The following is a 14,733-nucleotide window of genomic DNA, read 5'->3' as shown; positions in this document are numbered from 1 at the left end:
GGAGGGAGTAGACTGGGTGGGTGCATTGGTTCACAAAACAGTTTATTTCTTAGGTTGTAGATGCTTCCTACTATTAGCATCCAAATGGCTCCAGCTGGTCTTTGGAGTCAGTGTCTCACTGAAAAACAAAGAGCAAGAGAGGTGTGGGGAATACAGCATTTCTTTTGTTTTTTTTTGGTTGCTGTATATATTTCTCCACAAAGTTAGGTTAGCAGTGGGACTGTACGTGGCTTATTTTGGCAGCACTGTTTCTTTGAAACACAAGGCATTCATCATTTTTTGCTGTTTTTTTCTTTTTTTTTTTTCCTCTGTTCTTTCTTAATACTCAAACTTGGTTTATGCAGAAAACAATAAAAAGCAACAAAACTGTAACCTAATTTGTTTTACACCTGCTGTTCCCCAAGCGCTCCGGATTGTAAACCAGCAGCAGCAATTACCGTCTTGTCTCATTCCTCCTCTGCGTGAACCTGCTCTCGGGCAGCAAAACTAGGTGCTGTGCTGCTTTCCGATCCTGTGCCCTTCTCAGGCACTGGTTTCACGATGGTTATAACCCATTGCTGGCACCATGGGGTGAGTCAGCAGCGTGGCTTTGATCCAGATCAGCCCTGGGCGTTCAGTTGCCTCTCCGGGGGATCGGGCTGAACTCGCCCCACGAAGGTTATGTTGGCTTGCTGTGTTTGGGCTGGCTTCACGCTGGCTGCAGGACAGATGATACCGCATCAGGGACGATGCCTGATGTGGCTTTACCCGGCACTGTTTCTGAGCAGAGCTGGACAGGCTGAGCATCACCACATTGCGCCACCTCGCAGAGGTCCTAAAGTAGCAGCAGGGGCTGCAGAGCCTGTGCCAGTGTCCTGCTGAACCGTGGCCTCAGGTCTTGTGTCAGCAGCAGGTGACATTATTATACACAAATTACACTTTTTTTTTTTAAAGTGACTGAGTGGATTTTACAGTGTCAATTACCAAGGTATTTCCATCCCAGCTCAGATTGTTAATCCAATGAATCATGGCTGCACGCTGCCTGATTTGCCCCCGTGGTACTCACTTTATCTAACTGCCTTCCCCCATTCCTGTGACATCCCCACGCTGCAGTGAGGCTCCTTCATTCCCTTGACATTTATCCCTGTGTTTTAATTCTTGCCGCTTTTCTACCTCTTGTAGGAATCTGCCATCCTCGTGGTATTTTCTGATGGTTTGGAAACATACTTGCTTTTTTTTTTTTACTGCTTGGTTTTCTGCAGGTCTCTTGTTCTGCAATGCTTCCTTCTGTGTTTGAAGCACGCTCTGCATACTCATAATATCTTTGAGTGAAGCCAAAATATAGAGGACCACCAAAACTTGCGTAAAAGAATGAGACAGCTGGCAATCTTTCCCACCAGAAATCTTCCAGAGTCTGCAATGTCTGAATTAATGTGGTCCATGGGACAAAGATGTTCAGGGAGCAGGAGCTGCACGTAGGACACGGCAGGGATGCTGGGCCATGAGGTTCTGGGTGCTGCAGGTTGGTACATCCATCTTTGCTTCCTGCGCAGAGCTGATGCTCTCCCACCAGTGACTCGTCCTCCCTCCGCCACCCAGGGCCACTGGCGTCCTGTGGGCAGGAGGAGCCGGCGCAGCCCCTGCGCCTCCTCTCCTCCTGTTGAGCACCTGCTGTTTGCTTCCAACCCCTCTGTCCTTCCCCTTAATTTTGGCTCCTTGCCTGCACTGCCGTGGCACAGAGCTGTGTGCCAGCCCCTGCCCTGACTCAGCCTTGCTGAAACATCCCTACTCCAGTGCCCGGGGCTGTGGATTTCTGGGTGCTCGTTCAAGGCCATTTCCGATGCCCGGTGAAGTCTTTGCACCAAACTCATCACTCCTGCCTTGGTCCTTGTATCCCTACCCTCCACAACCCAGCACGGAGCGTGGTCTCCCCGTGCCATCACTGGTGCTGTCTGTACCCTACAGCTGCAGCCTCCGCGTTGTCCCTTTGAGCCTGGCCGTGCAAGGGACATGTGGGCCAGCTTGAGTGGGGGTGGGATGCACGGCACCATCACGCCAGTTTTACAAGCGATGGCTGGAATGAACCCTGGTTGTACAGAGTGGGGTTATTGTGCAAATGCATGTTACTGCTGATAGAGTTGTTCTGATGAATTTAGTTCAATTAAAAGCAACCTTAATGAAATGATATATGAATATCATAAATAAATACCATAAATCATAAATAAAATGAAATGAGATTATTTGTTGGAGAAGATGGCTCGTAGAGCTGTGTCGTGGCCGTGCTCCTCACGGGCAGCAGCACTGGTGCTGGAAGGCAAAGTGCAGCCCAGAGGGCAGCATCCCTAATTCGGATCGACGGAGCGGCGGCGGAGCCACACCTCAAATCTGTCGGAGCCCTTTCTGGCAAACCACTTCAAAAAGGGTGTTTCAGTGTGGTTTAATAAACAGAAGAGAAAGCCCAGCGTGGGGCACGCACAGGTTGCAAGGCAGGAGTTACCAGCTGTAGGCATCTGTAGGAGCATTCAGAGCTTCATGTTCCCATACCCAGTCCTGTGACATGAAGGGCACCAGGGGCGAGAGCCACTTTCCTGTGTGCTCACTTGCTCTTCTTTCCTGCTTGAGTGTTTTCTGCAATTTTCAAAGCATCACGTACATATTCTGTTTTTCTTCTCCTGGACTAAGCAGTTGTCTTCTCCTTTTTCTTAGCTGGTTTCTTCATGCAGAGGTAGGGAGTGGCAAAGTAGTTTTTTCAGAGATAAAACAAAAGTGTTTGTCCGGTCAGGGAATCCAGCTGGGTGATACCTGACAATAGGTTTTGCTCTTTGTTTGAAGCAGCTTGGAATCCTTAAGGAAAATCAGAGGTGTTGCCTCTGATAACCCCAAGCAAAACCAAAACCGAACCCAGCACCATTCTCTTCAGCTGCCAAATTTGCATCTGATTTGGGGTTTTAATTATAGGTAGTTTCCCAAAGCCAAAACGAGCCTTTTATATATTATCATTTTCCCTTCCTCCTCCTCCTCCTCTTTGTCCACCTCTCCCTTCTGCTGCTCATTGGCCAGGTGGTGGGCTGTTCTGGGGGGTGCTGGGCTGTCACTATTCCTGCTGCTGAAGGGGACAGTAGTGCTTACATCTCCAGCCCTCCTCAACCCTTGTGCTGGCTCCAGCACTGATCCATCCACAGCTCACTGTGCTATTAGAAAATGAGCTTGTATCCATGCTGGGTGAGCTTTCTGCTGGTTGGTGAGCTGCATCAGGTTCTGGAGAGGCTTGGTGAGCGCCAGGGCCAGATGTGGCTCTGGGGAGGTGGGGAAAGGGTACCTGGTTTTTGGCAGTGGTGAGGTGTTAGACTTGCACCACGTTGTGGAGCTGAACGTGGAGTTTCAGCCCAGTCCACCTCACCCTTTGAGGCTGCATCTATATGATTTTACAAGCTAAAAAAATGTGTGTTGTTTTTTTTCTCTCTCCAAAAAGTTCAACTTCTTCAAGAGTCATGAAAGCACCCAGGTGTAGAAGGTCATTGATTTTTTTCCCTCTAAACTATCTTGAAACTAATCCAAGCCCTCCATAGGTAAACACAGCATAGGGTGTAATTTTATTTCAACAGAAGAGAAAAGTCTAGTACACTATCGGCTCCTTTTATTTCAGTATATGGTTGTCTTGTCACCCATGTGCATCTAGAAATACACTTTCTTCTCGTGTTTACTGAGGCGCTCAAGCTAAATGTGATTGAGCCTGGTGGCTGTTTGGATGGTTCATCAGGCACTTCCAGGTGCCATCTGTGCACAAGGACGTTGGTGATACAGCAAATGGCTATTTTCCCAGCTTTAAGGGACACATGTTATTGGAGGTGCCTTTTGATGATCACTCAGGATCTTAAAGCCTTTCTTTGTACATTCACATTTATCTTTGTATTGGCTAAATTTCAACTCACTTTCTTCCCTGTGAACAATTTCCTTTTTGTTGAATAAACTGTTGCTCACAAACCGTAGCAATGAGGTTAGTGCTGTTGTGGGGGTTTTGTTTGGTCGGGTTTTTAGCACCTGTTTCTACCCAAGGGTGGATTTCCCATTATTATGCACCTTACAACTGATGCGCCAAACCCTTCTCACCTTGTGGGTTCCTAAATACTTTTTTCAATGGAGGTGTGGGATCCTTTCAAGGAAATTTAAGTCTTCTGACAATAGAATTGCATTTCTTGTATTATTTTCCACAGGCCTATACAATATGGTACATGGTTCCCCAAGGACCAAATAGCTTGAAAGGCACCATTTGAACAGGGCAGAGTAGTACACTTGTACACTTGTATCTGTTCTTTCTAATAGTTACTAGTTATGGTTATTAGGAATTTTCTGGGTCATTGATGATTTATATCCTTTCCATTCCCATGTAACTCTTGTGGAGGACAAAATCAAAGGTCTGGTTGGCGTTTGCCCAGGGTACCCACGTTGGGCATATGAGTTTGGGCAGAGTGCTGTACTAATGCGGTTCCGTGGCTTTTGTCTTAGGCTGGATTGAGTCCCAGTCAGCTTTGGGCGCAAGCAGAGCAAGCCCAGGTCTGTCTGCACATGTTTAGGTAGACACATCCCACTTGGATCATGTGAAAACCCTGCTCGTCAAAGCCTTATAGGGACCTTGCCTTTGGCTGTACCTGTGAACTGTGTAGCACTGGATGTACAAAATAATCAAAGTGAGCCTGAAAATGCCTGTAATGTGGAATTGTTATGTTAATAAAAACAAAGGGAGTTGTTTGTGTTCAACCAAGCAGAATCTTGCTGTTTCTCAGAGAACAGTGTTTTCTCAGCCTTGCACTCCTTGGAGAAACCCTGATCCAAAACGCTGGTAGCTGACCTAGAGGACAGGTGTTTGCAAGGTGATAGGCACAAGCTCTTGCCTAAGAAACATTTTCATATGCATATGCGCAAAAACGTCTGGTGTAGGCCATGGGAGATGCTTCCCACCGGGGAAGGCAGAGCGTGCCTCCTTCAGTGCAGATGCCATGGGCTCCCTCTGCATGGGGCCAATCCATCCCGAATCTGCAGAGATGTGGCTCAGCCCCGGTGAAAAGCACTAAAAGAGATAGGAGAGCACTCATATGTCTGAGGTCTGTAAGGCCTGTGGTTTATGTCTGCCTTCTCTCATTACAGTGACAGCTCAGGCCAGGTTCAAATAAAGGATGAGTGAGAAAGGGGGAAAAAAACCCAACCCTGCTGTGTGTGCATCTCCTTTTTGTGCTGCAATGCACAGGTCTCGTGACTATTGGGTTTTCATCAGTCAGCAAGCCGGCGGTGCCGTGCTGCGTGGCCAGCCCTGGAGCCTGGTGGAAGAACTTGCCTTGCAAGCCTCTTCTGGACAGCAGGGGGGAAAGTCACTTCCACGTGGGCTTGCTTTTTTATTTCCAGTGTCTTTCAATCTACTAGGAAGCATCCACAGAGCCATGCAAAGTTGTGACTCTGTGTCAGAGCTGCCCGGGGTGTGAGCCCACAGGTTGTGGTCCCAGCTGGTTGGGTATGTCCTTGATTTGTGAGTAGAGATGCCAGTGCATACGCGCGGGCCAGAGCTGTGGGCAGAGTTTGAACCAGAGCCCTCTGAGGTCTTGCTCAGGGCTGCCCCCATGCCTGGGGCTGAACGACAGCAGGGGCTGCTTGGTAGCTGTCACCTTTGGATGACAGAAGTGGAGGGATGGCTAAGATTCAGAGACCCGGACCAGCTCATCTGGTCTCTGGGAGCACAGTGACACTGATGAGGACAGGCTGAGAGAGTTGGGGTTGTTCAGCCTGGAGAAGAGAAGGCTCCAGGGAGACCTTACTGCGGCCTTTCAATACTTAAAGGGGGACTATAGGAAAGATGGGGACAGACCTTTTAGTAGGGCCTGTTGCAGTAGCACAAGGCATAACAGTTTTGAACTGGAAAAGAGGGTAGATTCAGACTAGATATAAGGAAGAAATTTTTTACAATGAGGGTGGTGAAACAGGCACAGGTTGCCCAGAGAGGTGGTAGATGCCCCATCTTGGACACCTTCAAGGTCAGGTTGGATGGGGCTCTGAGCAACCTGGTCTAGATGAAGATGTCCCTGCTCACTGCAGGGGGGTTGGACTAGATGGCTTTTAATAGTCCCAACCCCACCTGTTCTGTGATTTTATGATTTCCAGTCTAGTAGAGAGAATGTCACGGAAGCGCAGTCATGGTCAAGCGGTCACAGTCGAGTAGTCAGCGTGGAGCTTGTGCTTGCAAGCAAGGGTAACGTTGTGTTCTTCCACACGTGCAAAAAATCATCATGGGATGCCTTCCATGCTACCAAGAGTGGTGTGTCAAGAGATGTTAGTAGCAACTGGTGGGAATGCTTTGTGCTGTGATTTGTTTGGAAACAAATAGGATGTTGTTGTAAATAGATGCAACAACAGGGCACCTGGATCTTGGTGCACGCTGAAATGCCCTCAGGTAACTTCATGGCAACATTATGTGAGTGGACTTCTTGGCTGTGTTCTGTGCTTTAAATCTCAGGATCATACCTAGGACAAATGGATATCTCAGCCTTGATGGGTGTTTAAACATGTTTACACCACTGTGACACCTGGAGCACTAACCATGCCCCCAGAGCCTATCATGCTTTGTACAAATGTTGAATCAAAGGCTGCCCATCCCCCAAGGAGCTCATGGTCTGGATCAATGATGGGAGGTTGTGGTTGGATACATGCAGATGGGGGAGTAAAATGAAAATGCTAGGGCACTATTGATCATCTTGACAGATGCATCTCAGGACACCAGCAGCCTCACAGTTATTGAGTTTTCTTGTAAATGTCAAAGCAAAGGAGAGTTTTGATGAGGTTGATGAGATGGTTTGGCAGACATTAGAGATGAATTCCTACCAGGCAAGAAAGGGGCAGGAGGGAGAAAATATCATTCGATAGCGAAGACATTTTCTACTGAATGGCCCAGAAGACCAGCTTCCTAAGTAGCAGTCAATGTTGTAAGAGTCAACAGCACCTAGTGGATACTGTAGGGCATGGGTTATGCCTTGAAAGTTAGAGCGTTCTTGTGTATGAGACAGGGAAAGGGGGGAGCCTTGAGAAGGTGAAGTGGGATAGAAAACATGACCTATGTGGTGGCATACCCTTTGGTCAGGAGAAGTTACGTTTCTCAGGGAAGTTTAGTTGTGTTGGCTGTGATGGGGGAAAATAAGAGCTTTGATGGCCACAGCAGATTTGGATGCTGGACAAAAGAACATCCAAAAGATGCCCTGAGACGTAATTTTTAAACATAATGAGACCAGTGTGGAGTAGAGAGGAGAGTCTGTGAGGAGGAGGGCTAGATGTGTGTTCCTATTGGAGGTGAAGGGGAGGTAGGGAAGGACCATGGCTGCAGCCACAGGACCCATGGGAGGGAAGCCTGAGGTTGAACTGGAGAATGATGAAGAGGTAGGAAGAGACAGTTTTTGGAGTTTCTGAAGAGGCAAGAGGTGGTGCAGTCAGAAGCAGGTTTGAGGAGCCAAGGCCAAGCAGAGGGACCTTTGGATTCTGACCTTTGGCTAAGGAGCTGCTAATTTTTTTAGTAAAAACATGACTAAATAATACTGTTGCTTCCAGATTCTCTGCGGATAAACCTGTGCAGATAGTGAGAAGCTTTGGATGTAATGTCATCATAAGTGATTTTGTGTGTGTGCTTTGGTCAGGGACCTGTGCTGCACCCCTGCCCAGCGAGGTGTCTGCCTGGCTCCATGCACTTTCCCATCGCCGCACACTTGTGGTGGGGATGCTATTCCCATAAAACAGGCATGTGCTGACGTCTCTGCCTGGTTACACAAGCTGGCTCTGGGAAACCTCAGCTCCTAGATTACAAACATAGCAGGGCTCTGTCTGCAAAGGTGTAAGGTTACAAAACACACACCCGCACACTCGCACGGCTTAACCAAAACCGCCTCGTTTTTAGCAGTTTGTGAGGGTTTATTCACTACACAGCGGCAAAGGAATGCAGGAATGTGAGCAGCATTAAACCTATTCATTTGGCGGGGAGGCATCTCCTCTCCCCTGCTCCAGCCTGCTTGCCTTTAATGATAATTGCACCTCTTGAGTTGTTGAGTTGGCACTCTGCCACGCTGCGTAGATGTGTGTGGCTCCGTGCTGGGAAGGATGGCTGGAGCTGGGAAGGAGCTTAGGTTGATGCTTTAGAGCAAGGCTGTCCTTCCTACACCCCTCATCCTGCCCTGCGTCCCGCATTGCACCCCGTCCCAGGATCCTCTGCTGCGGGCAGCTGCCTGCTTCCAAAAGGCTTTTGTGCTCCTCTTGGTGCTACCTCTGCCAGGGAGAGGAAACCTGCTGGCACCTCCTCGCTGGCAAGCCCTCAGCCCTGCAAACGGCCTCTGGCGAGGTTTGAATGGCTCCTACCTCCTTCCCAAAGAGCCTGTCCTGCAAGTCCTGGGCTGCCCTGCCTGTACCGCGCTGCCCCTCAGCCGGCACGGGCAGCAAGAAGGGTGGATGCTCTCTTGCTCCCGAGTCTGGGCAGGGAGGAGCAGGACAGTCACTGCCGAACTCTTCTGTATCCTGCTGGGAAACCTATTTTGCAATTTTTTATTATTATTTCTTTAGTGCCTCTGATTAACTGTGCTCAGATGCATCTAAAATATCCTGGCATTTAAAAATTAACTTAATTTTAAAAGCCATGTCACTTTAAAAAAGGGAAATAAAAAAAAGAAGATAACAGTAATTTTTGTTGGCTTGTTAAGAATTTGAAAGATGCAATAAAATCGGCTTTTAGGTTTATTCACGCTGTCCGTTCCCAGGGGAGGAATGCGGTGCTGTGCATGACCCGGCTGCTTGCGGCAGCTGCTGCTGTCACCGCTCTCGGCTCCGCTGCTGGAGTTTCACATAAAGGGCCTGGGAAGTTGGGGAAGCCGGTAGTGCTGGATCCGTAATGCAAAGACGAGCATTATGTGTTAGCTGTGGATGCACAGGCTGGGCGGCTGGAGAGTTTGCTGGCAGAAGCGAGCGGTGCGGATCTGATAGCACTGGCGACCTAATAGAAGCTGGTACAGTTGAATTTGAGCCACAGAGACACGTAGAAGGTTTTATTGAAGATAGTGTTACGGTCTGTGTTTAAAGGCCACTGTTTTGGCGGGTCTGTAATGAGAATGGAAGCAGCCTAATCCAGGCAGGTAGCTGGGGACCAGCCATTAACCAAGGTTTCTCATGCTGCACAGCACTGAAGAGAAGACAGCCTGTGCCTAAAAGATGAGATAAAATTAGTCATGCTTCAACAGCTGGGATGCATTTGGACAGACTATATCAATTGCACTTGTTGTACTGTGACATTTTTAGTTAAACCGTCTTTTCTGGCAGGACTGGGTGATGGAGAGTTGAGCGGTAAAGAGGTTTGTGTAGCAGCCCCATGTTTGGGATGCTCAGGTACAGTAATTCGGTACTCAGCCTCTGGATTTTAGGCCCAGCCCCTAAGCTGCTTCGTGCCCATGGTCCATAGCTGTACAGCGAGAGCTAGGGCAGAGATGGTCTTCCATGCTCTGTACCAGGCTCATTTTTGGTTGTGTCGCTGGTAGATAGTTCCTGTCCAGTTTTCTCATGGTCAAGTTGGTGGACTTCTCAAGAGGTGTGACCTTTGGACACATCATCCTTAGTAGCTGTGACGATAATCCTTTAATTGTTTAATTATATGGTAATTTAAGAGGTTACGAGAAGGCCAGATTAATTAATATGAGGAAGGTAAGGGGATAGGATTGACAAGATGGGGTCACTAGAGCAAGTGTGGAGGAATTAAAGAAGGGGAAATAAGTCTGTGGCGAGGTGAGAGACTTTTCTGGCTGCTCTCTCCACCTGGCCCATTCACTGCCCTGGACTGAGAAGAAGCAGTTGCTTGACAGCGCGCTGGAGAATACATATGGCAAATAGAAGTGCTTTGCTGCTTCTTATATCTTGGTGGTCCTCCAGTCAGGATGGACCTGCTGACCATGGGGTGTTCTTCATGGTCACCTGTACCAGTGGCTCAAATACTCAAACAGTGGCACCATCACAGCTGCAGCCTCTGGCTTTGTGTCTCCTGCTGCTGGAATGATCCAGCTTTGCAACCTTCAGGCAACTCTAAGGTCCTGTTTGCTTCGATAGGGACTCTGTACACTGAGGTCCACTCCACACCATGTGTCTCCTATTTCTCTGAAATGCCCTCTCCCAGTCACCCTGGCGCATTGTTGTTTAACCTGGACCTTGGACATGGAGGGTTTGGGACTGGACAGTGGTAACAGAACAGAAATCCTCAGCCCTTTTTGGTGTTTGTTTTGCTTGCAAAGGCCTGCAGGCATCAATCTTATTTCATGGATGGGGAAACTGAGGCACACCTGCCACCTCCTCTGCCAGCTCTTGTTCTCTCTACAAAGTCAGCACTCTTAAGCTTTAAAAAAAACGAATTCCTTTTGGGGGGGCTGGGAGGGGAGGAGAAGAAAAGAAACAAGTCATGTATTTTGGACTATCCTCTTAGCAAGGATGGTGGCCACTGCTTTCCACCCTGTGTGATGATGGGGCACGCCCCACCCTGGGAAATATGGCAGTGCCACGTAACTGCCCCGGCTCGCCTGCCCGTAACTCGTACCCTGCGGCAAGGCAGCGCGGTGGGATGGACGGACTTGTGCTAAACCAGTCCTGCCTTCTCCTCTCCCAGCAGGTTGTTGGGCAATGTTGGATGGGTTGCTCAACCTTTCCGAATTGCAGTTTCTCCACTGGGATGACAATGCTAACAGCATTTAAGTAGTCTTTTAAATGCTTTGAGATCTATGGAAGCAAATTAAAAGAGATGCAGGAGGGGGTGGGGGAAGGGAAAGGATGCAAGTGTCTGGAATTTTAATTGGGAAATTTTTTTCATCATATCACCTTTGTATTTCTTCTGATCCCATTTCTGCTGTTGATTTTCTAGAGCTAGATCAAGAGTGTGGTAACTGCAAGGCCCTGAACCTTGCTGTTGCTGCTGGGTGATGCTTGACATCATTACTGTGCTAACAGCAGCAACAGGGCTGATAAAAAACATGCATGTCTCCTGGAACACAACCTCTTTAGGGTGAGAAGAGGTCCTGGCACAGTGCTCTGCCCATATTTAGCTGCAGATAATGGAGTTTTTCCTACCGACATCCTAGGGTGATGCACGGTGGTACAAGGCGATCCTTTCACAGCCTCCTTGCCACGCCAGCCCTCCTCCGCAGGCTTTCTTGTCTGGCGGCAGGTGCTCGGCTGCCGTTCGGGGGCTTGGGCTGTGCCTGGTCAGGCAGGGCACAGCTGATGACTCTGCACTTGCTCAGCGGTTGTTGCATCCCTCTCCTGGGATCTCCGGCTGAGCTCAGCCCCGCGTGTACGCACATGCAGGGGAGCGGGGCGAGCGCCGGCAGTCCTTCCTCCTCCTCCCCGGTGCCGGAGCTGGCTGGCGAGCCAGCATCAAAGCAAAATTTCCAACTGTGTCTCTTTTCTTGGAGGCTGCCTGGCTCCAGCGTTGGCTCTCGGTGGCGTTGAAGCCTGCCTGAGAATGGGCGCGACTCCCGCATAGCTCCTGGGTCGACTCTCATTAGGAAGGGCGTGTGCTTCGGGGAGGGTGAGCTGTGCCTCTCGTTTTGTTTCGCTGTGTAGCAGCCGGGCTGCAAAGCCAGGACACAGAGCTGGGTTTCTTCCCCAGGGCTTGTTCTCACCGGTGCTCGCCCTGGCTGGCAGCCCTGGATGGCGCGGAGCGGTGATTAACGTTGGCATGGTGGCCATGCCCTGGATAGCCAAGCCCTTCCTGCGCACTACAGGCTCTTCTGCTGGACCTCTGGGTGGGTGCCCCATCGGAGCCGCTCTGTGGTTTGGGGTGGAGGTCTCACCCCTTGTCCCAAGTTTCCCCATGCATTTTGTGGTGGTGAAAGATATCTCCTGGGCAGAAGTCATGGCCCCCAGTTCTGGTGCTGCTGTCCTCCAGGGTTCTCCCAGAGCTTGTGGCCCTGGGGTAGCTCAAAAACCCAAACTGGGTACTTTGATAGAAATAGAGGTGTGGCGATGAGTGCCAGAGCCAAGGATTGAGTTGTTCTGCCCACTCCAAACCAAGTGGAGAGAGCCAGGCTTCAGAAGCCACCGGGGAATGGTTCCTAGCTTGACAGTGCCCAGCATTACTGGGGTTACTGGGTGAAAAGCCATGGTCCTGTCCTCACATCTTCCCACTGACTTGTGTCATTGTCACTCATACTTCAGGTCCATCAAAGTGCAGCAATCGGAGTGGCTCGGGTGCTTTTAAGAGGTAGGGTGTGTGCATTGCTCACTTGTCTCCTTCGAGGAGGAGGAGAAACAGGTTGCCCAGATTGGTGGTAGATGCCCCATCCCTGGAAACATTCAAGGTCAGGTTGGACGGGTCTCTGAACAACCTGCTCTAGTTGAAGATGTCCCTGCTCACTGCAGGGGGGTTGGACTAGATGACCTCTAAAGGTCCCTTCCAGCCCAAACCATTCTATGATTCTGTGAGGGCAACCCCCAGCCTGGCTAACCCAGAGGGGCAAGTGGGGTGCAGGGCATCCCCCGGCCTCGGCACAGAGTGGCAGGAGCTGTGGGCGTGGAGGACAGAGGCTGACCCAGCACGGGTGGTGTGGGCAGCAAAGGGATGGTTGTGTGCATGGAGGGGAGGTCTGAGCACTCACGCTGCTCAGTTAGGAATTCCTCTGAAAATGGGTGGCTCAGGGCCTTTTTAAAGGCCATTGCTAATTAGTGCAGACCCTGCCTGTGCCTGCTCTTTGATAGTGGGTTGCATCAGTCTCAAAGCTGGCTGCAGAGGCAAAGCACAAGGGGTTTTTTGCATTTTCCCACAGGACACGCCTTTCTGGGCACCAAAGGGCATCTTTGCATTTTTTGAGACATAGCATGAATTCTTTTAGCAAGTAATAAAATAAATACGCGTGTCTGCCCCACATGAATATATATATACAAGGCTGTACAAGATAACTGCACTTGAAGGGATCCGCATCTTGTTACTCCTCTACTGCTTGTTGGTCAGGGAAACTGGTGAAGCTGTTGTGTCCTTTGATGGTGTTTTAGCTCGTGCCTGCGTTGTCCCCAGTTTGTACCAAGCTTCAACCGTGGGTTTTACTCTTTAGCACCTAGTCAGAAATAGCTTGCCTTGGGTTTGCAGCTGATATTTCTAGCTGGTTCCTCCAGTGCTGCGGGATTGTATGGTAAGCCAGTCAGCTGAGAAATGGGACCACTTAGCCAAATTCAGTCCGGTTTTTGGAGAGTATACATAAATATGGCTAGTCACTACAAATAAAAGCCTGTGGCCATGTTAAAAGCCTGTGGCAATGTTTGGTGGCTCATCCCTTCAGCAGCCGAGCAGCATTACTGTGAAACCCAGGCATCCTTCTGCACTGATGTACCCAAAACCATTTCAGGCTGCCGACAGCAAAGGATGTCGCTGAACCGCCTCACAACAGGGAGCCCATCCGGCCAACATGACTATATTTTTTCTCTCCCTCAGGTTGTTATTCTATGGATTCAGTTCCCCAATCCAGTTTGTGGTCTTTCATGGCAAACCGGCGTGTGCTGGCACGGCTGAGAGGGAGGAACAAATGGAAACAATATCATGGGTTGGTTGTGTTGCCAAAAAGCTTGTGGGGGAGAGTCATAGGCGTAATCACATCGAAACCTTGGGAGTTGCAGCTAAACCAGGAACCTCCTTGGGCTTTCTGCCTCTCCGCTCTGCCCCGCTCCCTGGGGCGGTTGCTAAATGATGATAAATGGGAAAGTTTCCACACCCAAGTACCTGCACACACAGTTTGTTCCTTTACACTCTTGCTTTTAGAGTTAACAGCACAAAGCTGGAGGTTGGGAGAGTTTTTGGTATTTCTTTTCACATCCTCATCTTTTTCCGTATTTGCATCCCATCCTGAAACTCTCTACCACCATCAGTCCAGAGCAAGACCACCCCCTGGTAGGTGTGAGGTTGGGAGGAGCTGCTCCGAGTGCCGGGCTCGATGCTGGATGCCCACACTGGCCTTTTTTGTCCTTCTTGCCCCATATGAGCCAAGATCCCCCTCCCAGCAGCCATGTTTCTGTACAGCTTGTGTGGAGCTGGGTTTTTAACATCTTGCTGGCTGTTTTCTCAGCAGTGGGTTGCTTGCCAGCATGCTTGCTGCAGCGTGGAGATGGAGTCACTGATGTCCCTGCTCATTGCAGGAGGGTTGGACTAGATGACCTTTAAAGGTCCCTTCCAAACCCAAACCCAAATCATTCTATGATTCTATGGTTTCAAATACTGTGGTCCAGCAGGTGATTGTTTCTAACCAGCCTGAGGGAGCCCCTTTTGGAAAAGGAGAGAGGAGGCACGTCCTTCTCCTCTGCAGCCTGCTTCCAGCACGTGGCATTTCTGAGATGCACCATTTCCCCTGGCGCAGTGTGTGGTAACACCAAACCTTCTCTTTTCTTTGATCCAGGGCTTTTAACAGAGCAGCGTGATGCTCCTGTGCTAGCCAACTGGCTTTGATTTTGCTGTGCAATGTGGTGCGCATGTGTCCAGGTTGACAGGGGTTATAATCACCCATTTCCTTGAGAAGTTTCCCTTGCAGAAGTTGAGAGTAAATGAAACCAAAGCTCACTATTGAAGGTTTGGGGTTTTTTGTTATTTTATTTTTTCCTAATGGCTCGTGTTTTTAGCACTTATTGCTGGATGCAAGGGGATGCTGCATTAGTGCATACTTGCTGTGTCCCTCGCTGGCTCACAGATCTTACCCCTGGTGCAAGAGAGGATGCTAACAC

The 14,733-nt window shown here is 49.5% G+C and overlaps 1 long non-coding RNA gene across 3 annotated transcripts in view; it reads left to right on the top strand.

Annotated features, from left to right (window-relative positions):
- The window catches only part of LOC135311848 (uncharacterized), a 159,760-nt gene that overhangs the window by 78,548 nt on the left and 66,479 nt on the right, over nucleotides 1-14,733 (top strand). For 2 of the 3 annotated variants that reach the window (XR_010371377.1, XR_010371379.1), the window contains one exon: nucleotides 1,242-1,501. The exons of the other annotated variant lie outside the window; for it this stretch is intronic. This is a non-coding gene — a long non-coding RNA (uncharacterized LOC135311848). The remainder of the gene's footprint in view (nucleotides 1-1,241; nucleotides 1,502-14,733) is intronic. 3 annotated transcript variants of the gene reach the window in all.

The sequence above is a fragment of the Phalacrocorax carbo genome, chromosome 2 (assembly GCF_963921805.1).
Source record: "Phalacrocorax carbo chromosome 2, bPhaCar2.1, whole genome shotgun sequence".
Taxonomy (NCBI): Eukaryota; Metazoa; Chordata; class Aves; order Suliformes; family Phalacrocoracidae; genus Phalacrocorax; species Phalacrocorax carbo.
The sequence above is the reverse complement of the archived record's forward strand: the minus strand, read 5'-3'. Positions and strand labels throughout refer to the sequence as shown.